Source organism: Triticum aestivum, chromosome 6A (assembly GCF_018294505.1).
Source record: "Triticum aestivum cultivar Chinese Spring chromosome 6A, IWGSC CS RefSeq v2.1, whole genome shotgun sequence".
Taxonomy (NCBI): Eukaryota; Viridiplantae; Streptophyta; class Magnoliopsida; order Poales; family Poaceae; genus Triticum; species Triticum aestivum.
The window spans coordinates 53,129,500-53,153,754 of NC_057809.1; the positions used below are offsets into that span (position 1 = coordinate 53,129,500).

General features: G+C 45.3%; 1 pseudogene; it reads right to left on the bottom strand.

Annotated features, from left to right (window-relative positions):
- Positions 1–24,255, bottom strand: part of LOC123129430 (cytochrome P450 89A2-like) — a 43,631-nt pseudogene that overhangs the window by 8,609 nt on the left and 10,767 nt on the right.

Genomic DNA, 24,255 nt, shown 5'->3' on the forward strand with positions numbered 1-24,255 from the left:
TTTTGGCTTCAATATTATGAATATGTGTATCATTACAATCGAGATCCAACAAACCATTTTCGTTGTTGTGTATGACCATAGAAGGTTTTATTCATGTAAACAGAACAGCAATTGTTCTCTAACTTAAATGAATAACCTATTGCAATAAACATGATCAAATCATATTTATGCTCAACGCAAACACCAAATAACACTTATTTAGGTTCAACATTAATCCCGAAAGTATAGGGAGTGTGCGATGATGATCATATCAATCTTGGAACCACTTCCAATACACATCGTCACTTCACCCTTAACTAGTCTTTGTTTATTCTGCAACTCCCGTTTCGAGTTACTAATCTTAGCAACTGAACTAGTACCAAATACTGAGGGGTTGCTATGAACACTAGTAAAGTACACATCAATAACATGTATATCAAATATACCTTTGTTTAATTTGCCATCCTTTCTTATCCACCAAATACTTGGGGTAGTTCCGCTTCCAGTGACCAATCCCTTTGCAGTAGAAGCACTTTGTCTCAGGCTTAGGACCAGACTTGGGTTTCTTCACTTGAGCAGCAACTTGCTTGCCGTTCTTCTTGAAGTTCCCCTTCTTCCTTTTGCCCTTTTCTTGAAACTAGTGGTCTTGTCTACCATCAACACTTGATGTTTTTCTTGATTTCTACCTTCGTCGATTTTAGCATCATGAAGAGCTTGGGAATCGTTTCCGTTATCCCTTGCATACTATAGTTCATCATGAAGTTCTACTAACTTGGAGATGGTGACTAGAGAATTCTGTCAATCACTATCTTATCTGGAAGATTAACTCCCACTTGATTCAAGCGATTGTAGTACCCAGACAATCTGTGTACATGCTCACTGCTTGAGCGATTCTCCTCCATCTTGTAGCTATAGAACTTGTTGGAGACTTCATATCTCTCAACTCGGGTATTTGCTTGAAATATTAACTTCAACTCCTGGAACATCTCTATGGTCCATGACGTTCAAAACGTTTTTGAAGTCCTGATTCTAAGCCGTTAAGCATGGTGCACTAAACTATCAAGTAGTCATCATATTGAGCTAGCCAAACGTTCATAACGTCTGCATCTGCTCCTGCAATAGGTCTGTCACCTAGCGGTGCATCAAGGACATAATTTTTCTGTGCAGCAATGAGGATAAACCTCATATCACGGATCCAATCCGCATCATTGCTACTAACATCTTTCAACATAGTTTTTCTCTAGGAACATATCAAAACAAACATAGGGAAGCAACAACGCGAGCTATTGATCTACAACATAGATATGCTAATACTACCAGGACTAAGTTCATGATAAATTTAAGTTCAATTAATCATATTACTTAAGAACTCCCACTTAGATAGACATCCCTCTAATCATCTAAGTGATCACGTGATCCAAATCAACTAAACCATGTCCGATCATCATGTGAGATGGAGTAGTTTTCAATGGTGAACATCACTATGTTGATCATATCTACTATATGATTCACGCTCGACCTTTCGGTCTCCGTGTTCCGAGGCCATATCTGTATATGCTTGGCTCGTCAAGTATAACCTGAGTATTCCGCGTGTGCAACTGTTTTGCACCCGTTGTATTTGAACATAGAGCCTATCACACCCGATCATCACGTGGTGTCTCAGCAGGAAGAACTTTCACAACGGTGCATACTTAGGGAGAACACTTCTTGATAATTAGTGAGAGATCATCTTATAATGCTACCGTCAATCAAAGCAAGATAAGATGCATAAAAGATAAACATCACATGCAATCAATATAAGTGATATGATATGGCCATCATCATCTTGTGCTTGTGATCTCCATCTCCAAAGCACCGTCGTGATCACCATCGTCACCGGCGCGACACCTTGATCTCCATCGTAGTATCGTTGTCGTCTCGCCAATCTTATGCTTCCACGACTATCGCTACCGCTTAGTGATAAAGTAAAGCATTACATCGCGATTGCATTGCATACAATAAAGTGACAACCATATGGCTCCTGCCAGTTGCTGATAACTTGGTTACAAAACATGATCATCTCATACAATAAAATTTAGCATCATGTCTTGACCATATCACATCACAACATGCCCTGCAAAAACAAGTTAGACGTCCTCTACTTTGTTTGTTGCAAGTTTTACATGGCTGCTACGGGCTTAAGCAAGAACCAATCTTACCTACGCATCAAAACCACAACGATAGTTTGTCAAGTTGGTGCTGTTTTAACCTTCGCAAGGACCGGGCGTAGCCACACTCAGTTCAACTAAAGTTGGAGAAACTGTCACCCGCAAGCCACCTATGTGCAAAGCACGTCGGGAGAACTGGTCTCGCGTAAGTGTACGCGTAATGTCGGTCCGGGCCGCTTAGTCCAACAATACCGCCGAACCAAAGTATGACATGCTGGTAAGCAGTATGACTTATATCGCCCACAACTCACTTGTCTTCTACTCGTGCATATAACATCAACACATAAAACCTAGGCTCGGATGCCACTGTTGGGGAACGTAGTAATTTCAAAAAAAAATCCTACGCACACGCAAGATCATGGTGATGCATAGCAACGAGAGGGGAGAGTGTTGTCTATGTACCCTCGTAGACCGATAGCGGAAGCGTTATGACAACGCGGTTGATGTAGTCATACGTCTTCACGGCCCGACCAATCAAGCACCGAAACTACGGCACCTCCGAGTTCTAGCACACGTTCAGCTCGATGACGATCCCCGGACTCCGATCCAGCAAAGTGTAGGGGAAGAGTTCCGTCAGCACGACGGCGTGGTGACGATCTTGATGTACTAATGTCGCAGGGCTTCGCCTAAGCACTGCTACAATATTATCGAGGACTATGGTGCAAGGGGGCACCGCACACGGCTAAGAATATGATCACGTGGATCAACTTGTCTCTAGGGGGTGCCCCTGCCTCCGTATATAAAGGCTCAAAGGGGGGGCCGGCCGGCCAAGAGGAGGCGCGCCAGGAGGAGTCCTACTCCCTCCGGGAGTAGGACTCCCCCCCTTTCCTAGTTGGAATAGGATTCGTGGAGGGGGGGGGGGGGAAGAGGAGAGAGAGGAGGAAGGGGGGCCGGCCCCCTCTCCTTGTCCTATTCGGACCAAGGGGGGGAGAGGCGCGCGGCCCATCTCTGGCCACCTCTCCTCTCTTCCGCTAAGGCCCACTAAGGCCCATATACCTCCCGGGGGGTTCCGGTAACCTCCCGGTACTCCGGTAAAATCCCGATTTCACCCGGAACACTTCCGATATCCAGACATAGGCTTCCAATATATCAATCTTTATGTCTCGACCATTTCGAGACTCCTCGTCATGTCCGTGATCACATCCGGGACTCCGAACTCCTTCGGTACATCAAAACTCATAAACTCATAATATAACTGTCATCGAAACCTTAAGCGTGCGGACCCTACGGGTTCGAGAATAATGTAGACATAACCGAGACTCGTCTCCGGTCAATAACCAATAGCAGAACCTGGATGCTCATATTGGCTCCTACATATTCTACGAAGATCTTTATCGGTCAGACCGCATAACAACATACGTTGTTCCCTTTGTCATCGGTATGTTACTTGCCCGAGATTTGATCGTTGGTATCTCAATACCTAGTTCAATCTCGTTACCGGCAAGTCTCTTTACTCGTTCCGTAATACATCATCTTGCAACTAACTCATTAGTTGCAATGCTTGCAAGGCTTATGTGATGTGCATTACCGAGAGGGCCCAGAGATACCTCTCCGACAATCGGAGTGACAAATCCTAATCTCGAAATACGCCAACCCAACATGTACCTTTGGAGACACCTGTAGAGCTCCTTTATAATCACCCAGTTACGTTGTGACATTTGGTAGCACACAAAGTGTTCCTCCAGCAAATGGGAGTTGCATAATCTCATAGTCATAGGAACATGTATAAGTCATGAAGAAAGCAATAGCAACATACTAAACGATCGGGTGCTAAGCTAATGGAATGGGTCATGTCAATCACATCATTCTCCTAATGATGTGATCCCGTTAATCAAATGACAACACATGTCTATGGTTAGGAAACATAACCATCTTCGATTAACGAGCTAGTCAAGTAGAGGCATACTAGTGACACTTTGTTTGTCTATGTATTCACACATGTATTATGTTTCCGGTTAATACAATTCTAGCATGAATAATAAACATTTATCATGATATAAGGAAATAAATAATAACTTTATTATTGCCTCTAGGGAATATTTCCTTCAATATCTTCTTCGTTGTTTGACGGAGGTGGAGGCTCTTCCTCATCGTCAGCGTGTTCATTTAACTTTTCAAGCATAATTATGTCTCTTTGATTCACAACTACCTCACCATCAATCTGTGCATCGTCGTCGTTTGGGTCCAGGTCAACATAACCCAAGTCATCATCCTTGTTGTTTCCGACCACGTCACACTGGTAGAAAACAGGGCTTTGGTCCAGGCCGGGTCAGCCCATTAGTCCCGGTTCAGTCCAGAACCGGGACCAATGGGGGCATTGGACCCGGTTCGTGAGCCCAGGGGGCCGGCCGAGCCACGTGGACCATTGGTCCCGGTTGATCTGGACCTTTTGGTCCCGGTTGGTGGGACGAACCGGGACCAATGGGCCTCGCTCCTGGCCCACCATCATTGGTCCCGGTTAGTGGCTTGAACCGGGACCAAAGGCTCCCCTTTAGTCCCGGTTCATGGCACCAACCGGGACCAATGAGGTGCCTATATATACCCCCTCGCGTAAGAGTAGAGCACACTGCTCTGTTTTTTTCTGGCCGAGGGGAGAGGGCTTGGTGGTGCTCTAGCTCACCTCCTATGCACACAAGGTGTTCGATGGAATGCCCGAGCCACACTACTTAAGCTTTCTCCTCTCCAAGCTCGACCTCCAAGCTCTGTTTTCCACAATATTTGTCTAGGTTTAGCGGTCCGTCACGCCCCATCCCCGTCTTCACCGCCGTCGATCACCCGCGTTGAGCTCATCGCCGGCACCACCGTGGTGAGCCTCTTGTTCTTATCTTCTTTCTGAAAGGAAAAATATTCTTACTTGTATGTTTACATAGATACTTGTATTATTTTCTTACTTTTATTATTGCATCTTATATAGTGCGATGGTTTTGGTATCCGCCCCCGTCGGCCCTCGTCCTGTCTATGATTCGGATGTGGTATATATATTATCTTTATAACTATTGGTTCATTTATTGTTTATGAAAATTATGCCAACCAACGTGACATAGATTTTATTTATGTAGGATGTATGTGAATCGGAAATGCCAACCGACCCTACTGTCGAGAGGTTAAATTTAGTTGAAGAAGAAAACAATTTGTTGAAGGAAAAAATAAAAAAAATTGAGGAGGAGAAGATGATATTGGAGTTGCATGTTGCGGATGTCGTCGATGATCACAAGATCAAGATGGATGCAATGCACTTGAAGATTAGAAAGATTAGAAAATATGCCATTCATACCGAGGCTTGGTATCATTATGCCGTTGGATCAATTGTTACCTTGGTTGCGATTATGATCGCATTTGTTTTCGCATTGAAATGTTTTACATAGTTTCAATGTATGGTTTAATTAATTAGATGCTCTGGAGAGCTATATGTTGTTAGATGAGAACTATGTATGCACTTTGGTTTTAATGTGATGATGAACTTCTATTAATTTGGACACTTAATTATATATAATGCACGCAGATGAACCGGCAATGGATGTACGGTGACAGACACACCTGCGAGTACATTAAGGGCGTGCATGAGTTTCTCGATGCGGCTGAGGCAAACAAGCAGAATGGTTTTATGTGTTGTCCATGCACTGAATGTGGGAATACGAGGTCTTACTCTAACCGGAAAATCCTTCACTCCCACCTGCTTTACAAGGGTTTCATGCCACACTATAATGTTTGGACGAGGCACGGAGAAATAGGGGTTATGATGGAAGACGGCGAAGAAGAAGAGTACGATGACAACTATGTGCCCCCTGAATACGGTGATGCTGCAACGGGGGAGCTGGTGAAGATCAAGAGGAACCAGACGATGTGCCCAATGATGCTGCAACGGGTGAAGCTGCTGAAGATCAAGAGGAACCAGACGATGTGCCCGATGATGATGATCTCCGCCGGGTCATTGTCGATGCAAGGACGCAATGCGAAAGTCAAAAGGAGAAGCTGAAGTTCGATCGCATGTTAGAGGATCACAAAAAAGGGTTGTACCCCAATTGCGAAGATGGCAACACAAAGCTCGGTACCGTACTGGAATTGCTGCAGTGGAAGGCAGAGAATGCTATGGCTGACAAAGGATTTGAGAAGCTACTGAAAATATTGAAGAAGAAGCTTCCAAAGGATAACGAATTGCCCGACAGTACATACGCAACAAAGAAGGTCGTATGCCCTCTAGGATTGGAGGTGGAGAAGATACATGCATGCCCTAATGACTGCATCCTCTACCACGGTGCATACAAGGATCTAAACGCATGCCCGGTATGCGGTGCATTGCGGTATAAGATCAGACGAGATGACCCTGGTGATGTTGACGGCGAGCCCGCCAGGAAGAGGGTTCCTGCGAAGATGATGTGGTATGCTCCTATAATACCACGGTTGAAACGTCTGTTCAGAAACGAAGAGCATGCCAAGTTGATGCGATGGCACAGTGAGAACCGAAAGAAAGATGGGAAGTTGAGAGCACCCGCTGACGGGTCGCAGTGGAGAAAAATCGAGAGAAAGTACTGGGATGAGTTTGCAAAGGACCCAAGGAACGTATGGTTTGCTTTAAGCGCGGATGGCATTAATCCTTTCGGGGAGCAGAGCAGCAATCACAGCACCTGGCCCATGACTCTATGTATGTATAACCTTCCTCCTTGGATGTGCATGAAGCGGAAGTTCATTATGATGCCAGTTCTCATCCAAGGCCCTAAGCAACCCGGCAACGACATTGATGTGTACCTAAGGCCATTAGTTGAAGAACTTTTACAGCTGTGGAATGGAAATGGTGTACGTACGTGGGATGAGCACAGACAGGAGGAATTTAACCTAAAGGCGTTGCTGTTCGTGACCATCAACGATTGGCCCGCTCTCAGTAACCTTTCAGGACAGACAAACAAAGGATACCACGCATGCATGCACTGTTTAGATGACACTGAAAGTATATACCTAGACAAATGCAGGAAGAATGTGTACCTGGGCCATCGTCGATTTCTTCCGACCAACCATCAATGTCGAAAGAAAGGCAAGCATTTCAAAGGCGAGGCAGATCACCGGAAGAAGCCCGCCATGCGTACCGGTGATCACGTACTTGCTATGATCAATGATTTACACGTAATCTTGGGAAAGGGTCCCGGTGGACTAGCTGTTCCGAATGACGCTGAGGGACATGCACCCATGTGGAAGAAGAAATCTATATTTTGGGACCTACCCTACTGGAAAGACCTAGAGGTCCGCTCTTCAATCGACGTGATGCACGTGACGAAGAACCTTTGCGTGAACCTGCTAGGCTTCTTGGGCGTGTATGGGAAGACAAAAGATACACCTGAGGCACGGGAGGACCTGCAATGTTTGCACGAAAAAGACGGCATGCTTCCGAAGCAGTATAAAGGTCCTGCCAGCTACGCTCTTACGAAAGAAGAGAAAGAAATCTTCTTTGAATGCCTGCTCAGTATGAAGGTCACGACTGGCTTCTCGTTGAATATAAAGGGAATAATAAATATGCCAGAGAAAAAGTTTCAGAACCTAAAGTCTCATGACTGCCACGTGATTATGACGCAACTGCTTCCGGTTGCATTGAGGGGGCTTCTACCGGAAAACGTCCGATTAGCCATTGTGAAGCTATGTGCATTCCTCAATGCAATCTCTCAGAAGGTGATCGATCCAGAAATCGTACCAAGGCTAAGGAGTGATGTGGTGCAATGTCTTGTCAGTTTCGAGCTGGTGTTCCCACCATCCTTCTTCAATATCATGACGCACGTCCTAGTTCATCTAGTCGACGAGATTGTCATCCTGGGGCCCGTATTTCTACACAATATGTTCCCCTTTGAGAGGTTCATGGGAGTCCTAAAGAAATATGTCCGTAACCGCGCTAGGCCAGAAGGAAGCATCTCCATGGGCCATCAAACAGAGGATGTTATCGGGTTTTGTGTTGACTTCATTCCTGGCCTTAAGAAGATAGGTCTCCCTAAATCGCGGTATGAGGGGAGACTGACTGGAAAAGGCACTCTTGGAAGTGACTCAATAATATGCAGGGACGGATATTCTTGGTCTCAAGCACACTACACAGTTCTACAGAACTCTACCTTGGTGACCCCGTATGTCGATGAACACAAGAGCAGACTGCGCTCCAAACACCCGGAGCACTGCGACGACTGGATTACATGTGAACACATCAGGACTTTCAGCAGTTGGTTGGAAACACGTCTCAGAGGTGACAACACTGTTTGTGATGAGTTGTACTTGTTGTCCAGGGGACCATCTTTGACTGTATTGACTTACAAAGGATACGAGATAAATGGGAATACATTTTACACGATCGCCCAAGATCAAAATAGCACCAACCAAAACAGCGGTGTGCGCTTTGATGCAGCAATGAGAGCGGAAAGGACACATATTATGGTTACATAGTGGACATATGGGAACTTGACTACGGACCTGATTTTAAGGTCCTTTTGTTTAAGTGCAAATGGGTCAATCTGTCAGGCGGCGGGGTACAGGTAGACCCACAGTACGGAATGACAACAGTGGATCTGAAAAATCTTGGGTACACTGACGAACCGTTCGTCCTAGCCAATGATGTGGCACAAGTTATCTATGTGAAGGACATGTCTACCAAACCGAGAAAAAGAAAAGATAAGGAAGCGAATACATCATACGATGAGCCAAAGCGCCACATAGTTCTTTCAGGAAAAAGGGACATCCTGGGAGTGGACGGCAAGACAGACATGTCTGAAGATTATGAAAAGTTTCATGAAATTCCTCCCTTCAATGTCAAGGCTGACCCAAGCATCCTGATAAACGATGAAGATTATCCATGGTTACGGCGCAATAAGCAAATGACACAAGCGAAGAAAAAGTGAAGACTTTCTCCCGCAACTATTATGATGATACCATGCCAACTTTGTAACACACGAGTATGCTATGCCAACTTTTTCAGAGTTCATTTGAAAACTATGAATTTAGGTCGAATTTTCTCTATAGGTGCATCTATGTTCATTTTTTAGTAAAGTTAATCACAAACTTGTGATTCACACAAATTTCAAAGAATTCAAATTTTAACTATTCAAATTTGAAAACTAATGGCACTAACAAAAAGTTTATAATTTTTCTAAAACTAATGGCACTAACAGAAAGTTTATAATTTTCGGAGTTCATTTGGAATTCATTTGAAATGCTTTTCAATTTCAGGGTCTTATAGCTCAAAAAAATCAGTAAATGCATGAAAAATAACAAATGAAGTCAGAAAGGGTTGAAAATTGATGATGTGGCTTTGAATGGTGCATTTTGAAAACACAGAAAAAATATAGAGTTCAAATAAGTTCAAGAAAATGAAATCCCTTTGTAACACATGATCTTTCGTCCGAAACGCTGATACTTCAAAAGAGATTGTCCATTTTGTACACGAAGTGCATCCAGTTTTTGCCGTAACCATCTCAACTTTGTTGCACATGCTATGTGGGTGAAATGATGATACCATGCCAACTTTCAACCTTTTCAGAGTTCATTTGAAATGCTTTTCAATTTCAGGGTCTTATAGCTCAAAAAAGCAAAAGAAATCAACTGAAAAGTTTTTATAAACCTCTAATATTTTTGAAACTAAACTTATATAAAACTTATGCAACTTAAATTCAGAAAGTATTTTTTGTTCAACACATTAATAGCAAAAAGAATTTAATAGCAAAAAAATAACAAAATCTGTTTTTGATTAAAACAGATATTAAAAATAACCTATAATTACCAAATAGAGTATAATGATAAAACACTATAATATTAAGTAGCAGGAAAAAGAATCACTCAAAAATCTAACTTCATAGTAAAGTTATTCATAAACTAGTGATTCAAATACATTTTAAACTATAAGTATTTAGTACAAATAAAAAATAAAAAGCAAAAATGAAAACAAAATAAGAAAAAAAAGAAGAAAACAAAAAAATTCAAATTATAAAACTAATGGCACTAACAGAAAGTTTATAATTTTTGTGACCTAAAAGCAAAAAGAAATCACTAAAAAACTATAAGTATTTAGTACAAATAAAAAAATAAAAATCAAAAAAGAAAACAAAAGAAGAAAACAAAAAAAATTCAAATTTTAAAACTAATGGCACTAGCAGAAAGTTTATAATTTTTGTGACCTAAAAGCAAAAAGAAATCACTAAAAAACTATAAGTATTTAGTACAAATAAAAAAAGAAAAAGCAAAAAAGAAAACAAAAGAAGAAAACAAAAAAAATCAAATTTTAAAACTAATGGCACTAACAGAAAATTTATAATTGTTGTGACCTAAAAGCAAAAAGAAATCACTAAAAAATTATAAGTATTTAGTACAATTAAAAAAATATAAAGCAAAAAAGAAAACAAAAAATGCCACCTACTAGGCCTCCACGGCCTGAATACGACTAGAAACCCTTCCATGGGCCAGGATTCAGGCCTGTAGAAGGCCCAGCAGGCGCAATAGGCATAGCAGTGCACAGATTAGGCCCGTAAGCCTGCAGTTGAGAAGAGCTCGAGTGGGTGGGCGCAGCAGCGCTTATAAACCACTGCGAGCCCCTCTCAACTAGCGAGGTGGGACTAAACTTATGACCGCACAGCGCCAGCACAGGACATTTGGTCCCGGTTGGTAGCACCAACCGGGACCATAGGGGGGCATTGGTCCCGGTTGGTGGCACGAACCGGGACGAATGCCCACCTATGGTCCCGGTTCGAGCCACCAACCGGGACCAAAGGCCTCTGTTTCCCGCCCTTTGGGCTGCTGAAAAGAGACCTCTGGTCCCAGTTAGTGGCACGAACCGGGACCGTAGGTAGGCATTCGTCCCGGTGCATGCCACGAAGCGGGACCATAGCTGCGTGTATATATACCCACCACTTAGCAGTTTTAGATTTCATCGCCATTTGCCCCCTGACGACGCCGAGCTCATCGACGCTGCCAGGCTGCCCGTGCTCGCCGTCGCCACCCCGAGGTCGCCGTCGCCGTCACTGCCCGCTCCTCGTTGTCGCTGCCGCCCGCGCCGCCCCCGAGCCCTTGCCGCCCTCGAGCCTACGCCGCCCTCGAGCCCGTGCCGCCCCGGAGCTCGCCGTCGTCCCCGAGCCCTCCTCCCCGAGCTCACGCCGCCCCTCGAGCTCGCCGTCGTCCCCAAGCCTGCGCCGCCCCGAGCCCGTGCCGCCCCCGATCTCGCCGTCATCCCCGAGCCCTCCTCCCCGAGCCCATGCCACCCCGAGGAGAAGAAAAGAAAAAAGGAGAAGAAGAAATCTTTCTTCTCCTCTTTTTTTTTCTTCTTCCTCCTCTTTTTTGATCGGGAACGAGGGTCGTCGAGGGTCGCCGAGCGGTAGAGTAAACCCTAAATAGCAAGTATCGTCGGTGTGAGATACATGTGGCCGTCGGTGTCGGACAGTACATCCACGTCCCACAAGTGACGCGGGCTTCGACGCCCACGTCACTTGTGGGACGTGGATGTAGTGTCCGACACCGACGGCCACATGTATCTCACACCCACGATACTTGCTATTTAGGGTTTCCTCTACCGCTCGGTGACCCTCGTTTCCGATAAAAAAAGAGGAAGAAGAAGAAAAAAAAGAGGAGAAGAAAGATTTCTTCTTCTCCTTTTTTCTTCTTCTGCCTCTTTATTTTATCGGGAACGAGGGTCGTCGAGGGTCAGGGTCGCCGAGCGGTAGAGGAAACCCTAAATAGCAAGTATCGTCGATGTGAGATACATGTGGCCGTCGGTGTCAGACACTACATCCACGTCCCACAAGTGACCCGGGCTTCGACGCCTACGTCACTTGTGGGACATGGATGTAGTGTCCGACACCGACGGCCACATGTATCTCACACCCACGATACTTGCTATTTAGGGTTTCCTCTACCGCTCGGTGACCCTCGACGACCCTCGTTCCCGATAAAAAAAAGAGGACGAAGAAAAAAAAGAGGAGAAGAAAGAATAGAGGAGTATCTATTCTTTCTTATCCTCTTTTTTTTCTTCTTCCTCTTCTTTTTTTATCCTTGAAGCGTTGTCGAGGCCACCCCAAACCCTAGAGAAGCAGCATCGAGGCCACCCCAAACCCTAGAGAAGCAGCGTTGAGGCCACTAATTAATATTAGTTCTACGTTTGCCACTAATATATCCATCTGTCATGTTTGAATAATAATTGCCATGTTCTAAATATTTGTAGAAACTATGGACACGCCCGAGACGAAGTACAAGAAGAGTTGTTGGGGGACATAATCGCACGAGGAAGTGATGCCGTCTGCTCGTTGTTTCTCAACGACACCGATGGTCCGGAAGCAGCTGGCTATGATTATGATGGCTCCGGTGACCTAATGCCGGTGCAAGAAGGAGACCATGAGGACGGCTCCGGTGACCCAATGCCGGTGCAAGAAGGAGACCGTGATGACGTCTCCGGTGACCGAACCGAGTCCGGCCAGGTATATATATTAGTTAAGCTTCTGCCGACTAGCTAATTGATGCATTCATTGTTTTGGTATGTACACATATTAATTAAGTTTTTGTTCTTTTATCTAGCCCTCTGGATCGAGCACAACTTCGGTAAAGAGACGAGGCCCGAAGAAAAAGTTGAGCTCAGATGAAAAGTTTGAGATCATAGCAATCGCGCCCGACGGCAAACCGATTGAACCCCTCCAAACAAAGAGCACATTTGTTGCTTAGTGCGGGGTTTTGGTTAGGGACAAGATTCCGATCAGCATCCAGCAATGGTTAAATCCGGCTACAGAAGACCCTGAGGTGTCTTATGTCAATGATATGCAGAAAAATGATCTTTGGACTATTCAGAGAAGCCAGTTAAAGAGCAATTAATCAAGTCTTTTGCTCTTAAGAGGATGGCAGAACTATTCAGGAGGTGGAAGAAAGAGCTGAATAAGTTTGTCGAAAATAAAGAGACACCAGAATTCAAGGGTAGATATGAGAAGATCAGAGATCACTGGCCCGCATTTGTGGCCCACAAGACATCGGAAAAGAGTAAGAATATGTCAGCGACAAACAAGCAAAATGCTGCGAAGAAGAAGCATCACCATCGCACGGGGTCAGGTGGCTACCTCGTAGCCCGGCCTAAGTGGGCCAAGACTGAGAATGATCTGGTTGATAAAGGGATCAAACCAGAGACAATTAACTGGCCAGACCGTTGCCAGACTTGGTTCTTCGGGGCTGGCGGAACCTTGGACCGTGTATCAGGGAAGTGCATTTGGACGAATGATCAAATTGACATACTAGTCAAGAAGCTTCAACAGTATATCGAAGCAGCGCAGCAAGGGACGTTCTTTCCAGACAGAGAGAATGACGAGCTCACAATGGCCCTCTGGAATCCTGAGCACCCTGGACGGACACGAGGCACGCCAGGCTCCATTCTGTGGAAGGTTGGGTTTCCGGACGCAGGCGGTTACAAATGCCAGGAGAGGAGGAAAAAAGTACATCAGACCCAAATGCAGGCGCTGCAAGCAAGGGTACAAGCGATAGAGGAACGAGAAGCAAATTGCAGCAAACGAACTGCCGAAGCTTCCCCCGAAGCTACCCCGCCATCTCAGCGGAGAAGCAGCGCGGCTTCCACCGAGCTACTTCATCCGGAGCATGTCTTGACGGCTCCTGCCAGCTATCCCGTGGATGCTATCATGGAGTCTCAAAATTGCCACCTTATGACGCAATGGATGAATTTGAAGGTCAAGGCGGCTGTTGGCTCTGTTTATCCTACTGAACCCGGCGCAACTTTTCACTGTCGGCCGATTCCAGAAGGATATGCTAGGGTGATGGTGGATGAAATAACGGAGGGATTTGAGGACCTCCAGCTTGACCACCCTACCAGTGAAGGGGAGACTAGGCTGGGTTCTGCTCTGAAGACTCCATGCCTATGGCGGAAGGAGCTCATCAACCTTCCGAACTGGATGCCTCTGCCTCCGCCTCCTCCTCCGGCGAGTCAGGGCACTCCGCCTCCTCCACCGCCTCCTCCTCCGGTGAGTCAGGGCACTCCGCCTCCTCCACCGCCTCCTCCTCCGGTGAGTGACGATCAGGGCACTCGGCCAGCTCCTTCTCCGGTGCATGGCGGCACTCCGCCTCCTTCTCCGCCTGCGCCGGCGCGCCCGAGCAGCCAGCCTCCTCCTTCTCCGCCTCGTCAGCAAGGGCAGAAGAGACCTGCCGCTGCTCTGGGTGCTCCGGCGCGTCGTAGTCCTTCTCCTCCGCCTCGTAAGAAAGTAAAGGAGATAACCGCTCCGTCTGCTCTACCGGCGTCTAGCAGTACATCCAGAGGCGGGAGGACATACAGATTCGGTCCTTCTCTGAAGACTCCAGAGAAGTTACCATACGAGAGGACCCTGGAGGAGAATGCCGAGATCACGCGAGAAGAAGTGAGGAACTTCTTTGAAGGGGTGAAAGCAAAGAAACATCCACCTCCGGAGGAGAAGGTAGATCCGGTGAAAGCGAAGCGCACTCTGGCTGCCCTGACAAAACCACCCAAGTCTCCGCCGAAAGGAAACTATGAGCGCATTATTGGAAAGGAATTTGTCGGAGCGGAGCGGTCGGGAAGTACTGTCAGTGATCAAAGGCTGAAAGAATGACGAGCTAGGAAACAAATTGCACAGCTCGGCGAACAAGCGAAGCAATCGTACCCCCCCGCTCAAGGTGCCTAGCGACATCATACCCCCCGCTAATGATCCGAGGATGGTGCCCGGTTATAGAAATCTTGGAGATTACCTGCCCGACGATGTACATTATGATTTCATGGAGGTGCAGATACAAAGATACGAGTACGGGAAGCCTCTCATCAAAGATGAAAGATCTCTATCAACAATGATGCGAAGATTGCATGATTGGTACTTGAAAATCTACAGAGAGTCTGGGGGGAGGAATACTTTCTATGTGAGAGTTAAAAAGGAGCATGACCTCGTTGGAACTGATCTGTTGCCTATTCCATTTGAGGAGTTCTTTCAGTTTTTCAATCAATTGGCCCTCGATAAAGCAACGGTCACCTGCTACTGTCTGTAAGTAGTATTACATCTGTCATTAAGTCTCTCTATATAGCTCAACTCTTTCATTGCATGTATTTATAATTATCCTCACTATATTATGCAGATTGAAGATCGCCGAATTGAAGAAAAGACAAGTCGGTGATATTGGGTTCATTAACACATATCTCATAGATGAAACTGAGGTTAAATTTCATCCCACAGATACCGAGGCCAACTTGCTACGATCGTTGGTAATAAATGAAAACAAAGATATAATACTCTTTCCTTACAACTTCAAGTGAGTGTCACTGTCTTGTGCGTATTCGGTTTCCCTTATATATTAGTCAAGGTTATAGTAATGTAATTGATGAGTTATGCATGCGTGTGCAGTTTCCACTATATTCTCCTAGAGATTAAGCTTGAGCAGAGACTAGTAACCGTCTTAGACTCAAGACGAAAAATCCCCAGGACTATGCGGACACGACTCAAATGCTCGAGAAGTAAGTCAAATCGATCATTATCCACCACATCAGCAACTTTGTTCATTCTTGATATATCAAGTAATTGTTTTCTTTGTCTGGCAGGGTTTGGAAAAAATTCACCAAAAAAGCTCCGGGACTCCCGAAGAAGCTGCAATTTAGACACCCGAAAGTAAGTACTATAGTAGCATGTTCCGCGCATCTCCTATTGATTCAAACGCTAGTTTCATCAATACCATTTGGCATTCTTGCTTATCAGTTTGATTGACCTCTATTTCTTGTAAAGTGGTTGTGGCGGGAACAAGGGAATAATTTCTGTGGATACTACATTTGCGAGTCCATCCGCCACACGACTTGTGAGCGGGGCTACTCTGACGAACAATATGAAGTGCGTAAATAACAACATTCACAATTTTATTATATTACCATCATTTGTGTTGAGTTTCATTCATTCATATATATATATGTATTGACCCCCTTCTTCAAATTAGATGTTTCGGAAGCGGGATGAACTCCTAGCACCAGCTCGCATGCGAGCAATTCAAGAGGAATTGGCGGCATTCTTTCTTGACCACGTGATCGCTGAAGACAGAGAATACTATGTGGACCATGAGTCTGTATGTTAGGAGATTATATTTGTAAGAGATAATTATTGTATATATGTAGCCGGTAGTGTCGGATAGATATACGAGAACTTGTTGTTCGACCAATCTCTCGGAGAAGGTGAGGTGGTCGATATCACTTCTCTCTGTATGCATATATGTTCATGACGATCTTTTGTTTCCTTCGTTTGCTTACTAGCTAGCTAGCGTGTCTAGTCCTCTCTATACATATGTATAGTACGTAGCGTCGACCAAGCACGGACATAAGAGAGGACACTTCTCTCTATTAATTATAGCTAGCTAACACAATATATGAAACACCTAAATTAACCCCCCAAAAACCCCAACCCCCCTTCAAAAAAAAACAAAAACCCCAGCCACAGAAATGCTGACGCGTGGATGCCTATTGGTCCCGGTTGGTGCCACCAACTGGGACCAAAGGGTCTTCTGCCTGGGCTCCGCGCACAAGCCACGTGGAGGCCCATCTGTCCCGGTTCTGGATTGAACCGGGACTAAAGGGACAGTGCATTAGTACCGACCCTTTAGTCCCGGTTCAGGAACCGGGACAACATGCCCTTTTTCTACTAGTGTCATCATGTTCCTCTTGATAGAACACTCCCTCGTATGTCATGGGGTTTATGTTGTAGTAATCATCATCGTTCGGGTCCGGTAGCTTACCATATGGCGACACCTTGAACACAACTTCCCAACCCTTTAGGTACTCTTTCTGGCATGGGTAAGGCAGATAATATACTTGTGTGGCCTGGGTAGCGGCGATAAAAAGATCAGCTCCGACATAGACGGTTGATGGTTCAACTTCAACTAAACCAACAGAAGGCGTATGTCTCAGACCCTTTTTGGGGTCGAACCATCGGCATTCGAACACAGTGAGACTTAGGTGTTCGCGGCCACGTTTGAATGTAAGCTCGTATATTTTTCCTACCCTTCCGTAGTAATCTACTTTATTATCTCCTTCAGTGAAGTCTCCGATATTTATGGTTTTGGGATCAGGCCGACTGTTCTGGTGCTCCTCTGTATGGAAGCGATACCCATTCACATCATACTTTCGGCATGTCATGACGGCAGGGTCAAAACCCATGGAAACCCATCTCAATTCTTCATCCATTGATTCGGTCGGATCATTTCCCTACAAGTTTAATTGAAATTATAGGGTGCATGAGTTTAATTGAAATTATAGGGTGCATGAGTTTAATTGAAATAGGTACTAGTGAAGTGTGAAAAATTACTTTCTCCATGAACCACGCAACGAAATTTTTCCTTCCATCAGCACCCTTTCAGAGAAGAGCAAGTGCCTCCGCTTCAGTCGGAGTCAGCATTCCCGTCCACTCTTCTTCAACAAATCGACTACAATAAGAAAAGCGGTATAAGAACTAGGCAAAGTGAACATAATGAATTGACTAAAAGAATGGTGCAAAGCTATTACCTCATCTACTCATCCTCAACTTCCTTGATGTTGTGCAAGATATAGAACATGACATCCTCCCACTCATCTCGTGGCATGAGATAAGGTGTCGAGCATCCAGCCCTGCCACCTTGCCCGATGAATAGAGGCAACTTGGGTTTATACTTGGGTTCGTCTGTATTGTATCGAGACACCTTATTGTGCAACGTGGGAACATGGTCCTGATAGTAGGTTGTCCTAAGGTCGGCCACCTCCTCTAGGATAACTGCCTCAGCTATGGAAGCTTCAATCTTAGCTTTGTTTCCACATTTCTGTCTCAGATGCTTGTTCTGTCTCTCAGGGCCGTACTGCCAACGATTCTGCACAGGGCCCCCCAACAATACCTCGTTCGCGAGGTGCAAAATGAGATGTGTCATCAGAGTAAAGAAGCCTGGCGGGAAGATCTTCTCTAGCTTGCATATCAACTCCGGCGCATTCTTATGCATTTCTTTTATCTTCTCAGGACATACTTCTTTAGCACAAAGCATGCGGAAGAAATGGCTTAAGTCCGCAAGCACACGCCAGACACGCTCAGGAACATAGCCCCGAACCATCACCGGCATAATCCGCTCAATCCATGCATGATAGTCATGACTCTTGAGCCCGGTCATTCTGCCTGTTGAAAGATTAACCCCCTTACTTATATTCGACGCATAACCATCAGTGAACTTCACGACGTGTTGCAGCCACTTGAATGCCTCCATCTTATGATCCTTTTTAAGTACGAAGTCAGCATCTGGCTTGAACCAAGATTTTCGACTGCCTGTGGGAGGCTGCATGTGTAGACGTGGTCTATCACAAATATTTTGTTGATCGACTCTAGCATTAACATTATCCTTTGTCTTATCAGGAATGTTGAGGATCGTGCGAAAAAGGGACTCTGCGACATTCTTTTCGGTGTGCATCATGTCGATGTTGTATGGAAGTTTGAGGTCCTTAAAATAGGGAAGTTGCGTGAAGGGGGTAATGTGAGTCCAGTTGTGCGTCTCACCATATCCTTCAAAACATTTTTTCCCTTTACCTTTTCCTTTGCCCTCGCCCTCGTCTTCGCCTGTGGCTTTGCCTTTGCCTTTGCCTTTGCCTTTCCCTTCACCGGCAGGCTTAAGAGCTTTCAGCTGAGCAAGCACATCCGCACCAGAAAAAGTTGGAATCTCGTTTACTTCATGGACAACTTTGCCTTTTGTGAAGTTCTTCTTGTCTTCCCTATCAGGATGGTCTAGAGGGAGGAACTGTCGATGCAGGTCAAAGGCAACATACTTGCCACCCTTCTTCAGCCAAATGAAAATCAAGGCCTGCACGCACACTGGGCAAGGCATCTTTCCACTTGTACACCATCCCCAGAACAGGGCATAGCCGGGAAAGTCATGCATGCAATATTGTAGCCAAACTTTTATCAAGAAATTTTTTGCAGATGCCGGTCGTATGTCAACCTCGGGAAGTACCAAGAATGGTGCAAATAATCCACCAACGGCTGCATAAACACACTCAAATTCTTCCCCGGATATTCAGGCCCCGGAATTATAAGCGACAGGAACATGGTCTTGCATTGCATTATGGCGCCGGGAGGGAGATTGAGTGGAATAACAAATACGGGCCAGCAGCTGTATGGATTAGACGACATATCATATGGATTGAACCCATCACCTGTTCTAGCAATTCTGACATTCCCAGCCTCGGCTGCTTCCTCCGGGTACTCTATACCGAATGACTTCCATGGTTCACCTTCTGATGGATGTACAATTTTTTTGGATTGTACCTTTTCCCTTCCTTGTGCCACTTCATCATTTTGGCAGACTCCTCGGTGATGAAAAGGCGTTGCAGTCTTTTTATAAAATCAAGATACCGAAGAACCTTCACAGGGATTTTTAGCTGCTGCTTCTGACCATGCTTATCGACCACCTCAATATACTGAGAGGAACCACACTTCCTACAGTACTTGTCATCCGCGTACTCATGCCTAAAAAAAGGCAATTCTTTGGACAAACATGTATTTCCTCATAGTCCATGGAGAGCGCCTTCATGATTTTCTTCGTAGCATACATGGTTTTTGGCAGTTCATGGCCCTCAGGCAGGTTGTTAGCCCATACTCCCACAAATGCTTCGAAGCAACCTCGGCTACAGCCATACTCAGCCTTGACTGCCATCAGTTGCGAGATGGCATCTAGCACAGATAGCTTGGCACCCTCATAGAGAGGTTTCTTTGACGAGGCCAAGATTTCCAGGAAGGCCTTTGCGGTTTCCTCCGGCTCCTCTGGTTCATTCGATGAATGTGACGGAGGTGTCGGCTGTGCAGCAAAGACATCATCTAGTATGTCTCTAACCCCATCGTCCTCATAACCAGCGATGCGTTGTCGTATCACATCCTCTCTACCACGGTCCCGCTGGGCAAAGTTCATCGGCATATTAAAGTTGGGCATAAATCCATGCGTGCGAAGGTGCTTAGTCATCTCACTCTTATATCTGCGGATACGTTTCTTACATTTGGCACACGGGCATTCTGGCACCATCCTCATTGGATTACGGAATATCTCTTTCAAAAACACATCAGTTTTCTCGACCCACTCTGTTGTTACTTGATTCCGACGGAAAAACCCACTATACATCCACTGATTATCTGCCATCTCTGCTTTATTGGAAGCCACATAACAAAATTAAGGATTCATTTAAATTACTCACATCAATATTTTATTTTTTACAAGGTTGACAAGAAATGACATTTAATCCACCTACATGTCTAATAGGTAAAGATGGGTCCTAATCCCACCCTAGAATGTGTAGATTGAGTACGTTGTCCATGCTCTACCCCATTCCGAGAGAAAATTTCGGCAGCACCTCCCCGCTGTTCTCCAAATACACGTCTCGGCAAAATGCCGAGAGAATGTGCATCCGGAGAACAACAGGGAGGCGCCGCCAAAATCCTATCTCGGAACGGTGTAGAGCATGAACGACGTACCCAATCTGCACATCCTCGGGCTGTCCGTGGAAAGCGCTGGACAATCCGAAAGAGCTACGATGATAAATATGAAATTCAATGCATATTTATCGATGCAACCCTTTTCGAACGGGAGACCTAGGTTACGCGACTTTATGTGAAAATTTAATCTAGTGACATGGAAAAAAAGTGGACAAGGTCATGGAATTGTTTCTCACCCTCCGATGTAGTCGATCAAAGGAGAGGGACGATCGTGGACCAACACCTCCAACGTCGACAATCACTCCACGAAGATGGAACACCACAAATCCTGTTAATTACACCGAGTGAAAAAAAATTGGTCATCACCTCACATTAAGCATTGATACTTTTAATTATGAAAAAAATCATGTTTCGTCAAGTGTCAAATTTTGTCCTTCAATTTTTTAGCAAGATCATCATGATTAAATAACCACTCATAATATCATAATTTTGCAGCACATCTCACATAGCTACTTAACATTAAGCATTGACACTTTAAACTATGAAAAAATCATATTTTGTCAAGTGTCAAATTTTGTCCGGTTCAATTTTTTCGACAAGATCATCATGATAAAAATAACCACTCATCTTATACCAATTTTGGAGCACATCTCAAATGACAAGATCATCATGATAAAAATAATGCAACCTAACAACCTAACATCCTAACATCCAACATTTACCTATATATCATCCCAACAACCTAACATCTAACATCTAACCTAACAATCTAACATCCAACATCCATCCATGCATTCATTCATCAATCCAACAGTAGCAAAAAATGCAAAAAAAAGGAAAACGTAGCTCACTAAGAGGGGCATGGCAGGCGCGCGGCGGTGAAGGGGATGGTGAGGCAGGGGCGGTCGGGGATGGGAGGGATGGGGCCGGACGGAGCCGCGCCCGGCTGAAGGAGCAGCGGCGGTGTCGGGAAAGGCCGGGGCAGTGGCGGGGTTGGGGGAGGCCGGGGCAGGGTGGGGTCGGAGGAGGCCGGGGCAGGGCGGGGTCGGGGGAGGCCGGGGCGATGGCGGGTGGAGACGGCGGTGACCACTACAACAAACTTGTTAATCCATGACGGATTTCTGATGACATTTTCAAAAACTGTCATGGATGACCTGGTACAACCCCACAAGCCCGCTAAAGCCCGTCTACCCATTTCTGTATAAAAACCTAACCCTAAACTCTCCTGCTCAGCTCCTCCTCTCTGTCCTCCTTTGCCCCCTTCCCCGTCTCCCACAGCACGCCGCCACCACCACCTCCTCGCGTCCCAACCACACCTCGCCGCCGGTCCTCCCCCTCCCTTCCCCTCACCTCGTAGCTCCGGCAACAACCAGATCCGCCGCATCCCCCACCCATCCATCCTTCTCACAACACAACTTTGACCCCTTCATCCTCTCGTCTGGCTGGATCTGCCACTCCTGGTCTTCGGCGCTCTCCTGCGACCCCTAGCCATGGCTAGGGTTTCGGCCGATGCATTGTGTCCAGCGCTGCGCATCTTTGACGGCTCCTCTCCGCCCACACAACGCGTCTCAGAGAACTCCTCTCCGTCCACACCGTGCCCGCTCGCACCCACCTTGTGGGCTCCATGATGTTTTTGCTGTCTAATGTCCAACAGCGTGCGACCAACTACTGGGCTGTCATCGGCGAGACCTTCTTCTCCACCAAGGTTAGCCCCTCGCCTAACCCAAATCACACTAACTTCATCCCTGGTGCCCCCCTCTCGTGATTCGGTCTAACCCCCTTGCGCATGCGTGCAGGAAGTGTAGGGCCCAACAGTTCGTGGATTGTTTCTGAGTACTTGGCATTCAAGGAGTAGCTTGTCGATGAGTAGTAAGTTCAGGATGAAATCTTAGCAGCTGTAGGTAAAGTGTTCATTCTACTTGTACAACCTTATGAATTCATTCTCTCTATGTGGACAACATTTAAATTTGTGCTTGAGCTTGATTCACCCAATACTCCATATGTTGTCTTTGGGTTCAGAGTGTGTTGCTGACTCGTCCGATTGATGAACTTTTTTTTCAATCGCTGATGTATCTGAGGGAGGAAGACATGGAGTGATGTAGCTGTGCAACTGCTTGCTGCTGAAACCTTATTATTTTGTTTGCCTTTCATAAGACTGTAGGGCACACCTCAAATGGAACCACGACTGCACTAGGGCAATTTTTTTTCAGAATGCCACATTGGCGGTGATGCTCCAAGTTAGAATCTTATTGATGAGTTTTCTTCCTATCGTTGTATTACTATAGTACCTATTTTCACTAGCAATGCTAGATTATTTGGTGCCCCTTGGTTTAGTCAATCAGTTAATCCCCTTGTTTCTTTATAGATAGTACCTAATGATGCATGCGTATTTGGAAAGTTTGCTTCACCTTTTTTCCTATATAGATTGATAACAAAGGTCCAACACTGTCAGGGTCAATTGCAGCCTTCTCTATCTCTAAGAGTGTGTTTTGTGTGCGTGCTGACAATGTGGGTGCAGCAGGCAGTTGGTGTGCTCTGCGTGCTTCCTCTCTGAATCTTTGACGCTGAATTTTCTCTTAATTGTTTCTGTATCTTGCACACTACAGGGTACCAAATAGAGATAAACTGCAGGGTACCAAGTAGAGGCAAACCATTGCACTGTGGTATGTGGTCTTCTATCAAGCTTTAATTCAGTTTAGTTTTGTACCAAGATCTAATTCAGTTTAGATTTCCCTCTTGGAGACATTATTTCTGTTACTGTATGAAAATGTGGACATGTTCTGTTTAGAGTTTTCTCCCTAGGCATTTCTTTTTCTTTCCTTGTCGTCTCTTGCATCCCGCTGAATATGTATTCCAGAAATAAGTTTAATCTGAATTTAATAAGAAAATTACATCATTACATTGTGGCAGTCCTATAGTAAAAATACAGAGGTTTAAACCTGTTAATTTGTGTACTAAGCACATGTATTAGTGAGTCAGTTTAGAGCAGTAGTACTACTATATTAGTAGTGCACCTACTAGTACTAGTACCAAAGCCACGTCTTAGCTCACTCTCTCTCAACCTGGAGGCACACACACCAAGCTAGCACTTGCTTACACAGTAACAGAACACATTTTTTCTTCAACTCCTTTGCTCCATGCCTAAACCGCTCTCCTTAATAGTGCTCCTGACAAGTGATCCCAATTTTTTTTCTTAATGTTATTCCTCTGTTTTTATTTCGGTCACTTAACACTCTAATTGTCTGATTATGATCTCTTGTTTTTGGGATGCAGGTCTAGGTAGCGGTAGCAGCTGTGCCACCGCATGGCGCGAGCTTAAGAAGGTGGCCGCGATGGAGATGCTCCGCGATTAACCATGGATTAGTTCTCTACTGCCACTCCTCTTATTTCTAGTGCCCAGCTCAAGTGTTACTGAACTGCACCTATTTAGTTCATCTAGTTCAGAGTTATGCATTTTTCACCAGGGTTTTCAACTGATTTGTTTGTGCCCCATTGATCTTGGTGGTTAAATTTATCATCTTATGCACTCGAATCGTAATTCCCAGTATGCATGTCGCTAAAATCAATAACTGATACATCCTAATCACTATCTCAATATCTCTTAACATAACCATTTGCCACTTCTGTAGATCTATTAGTGGCCATGGCTCTTAGTTATTTTG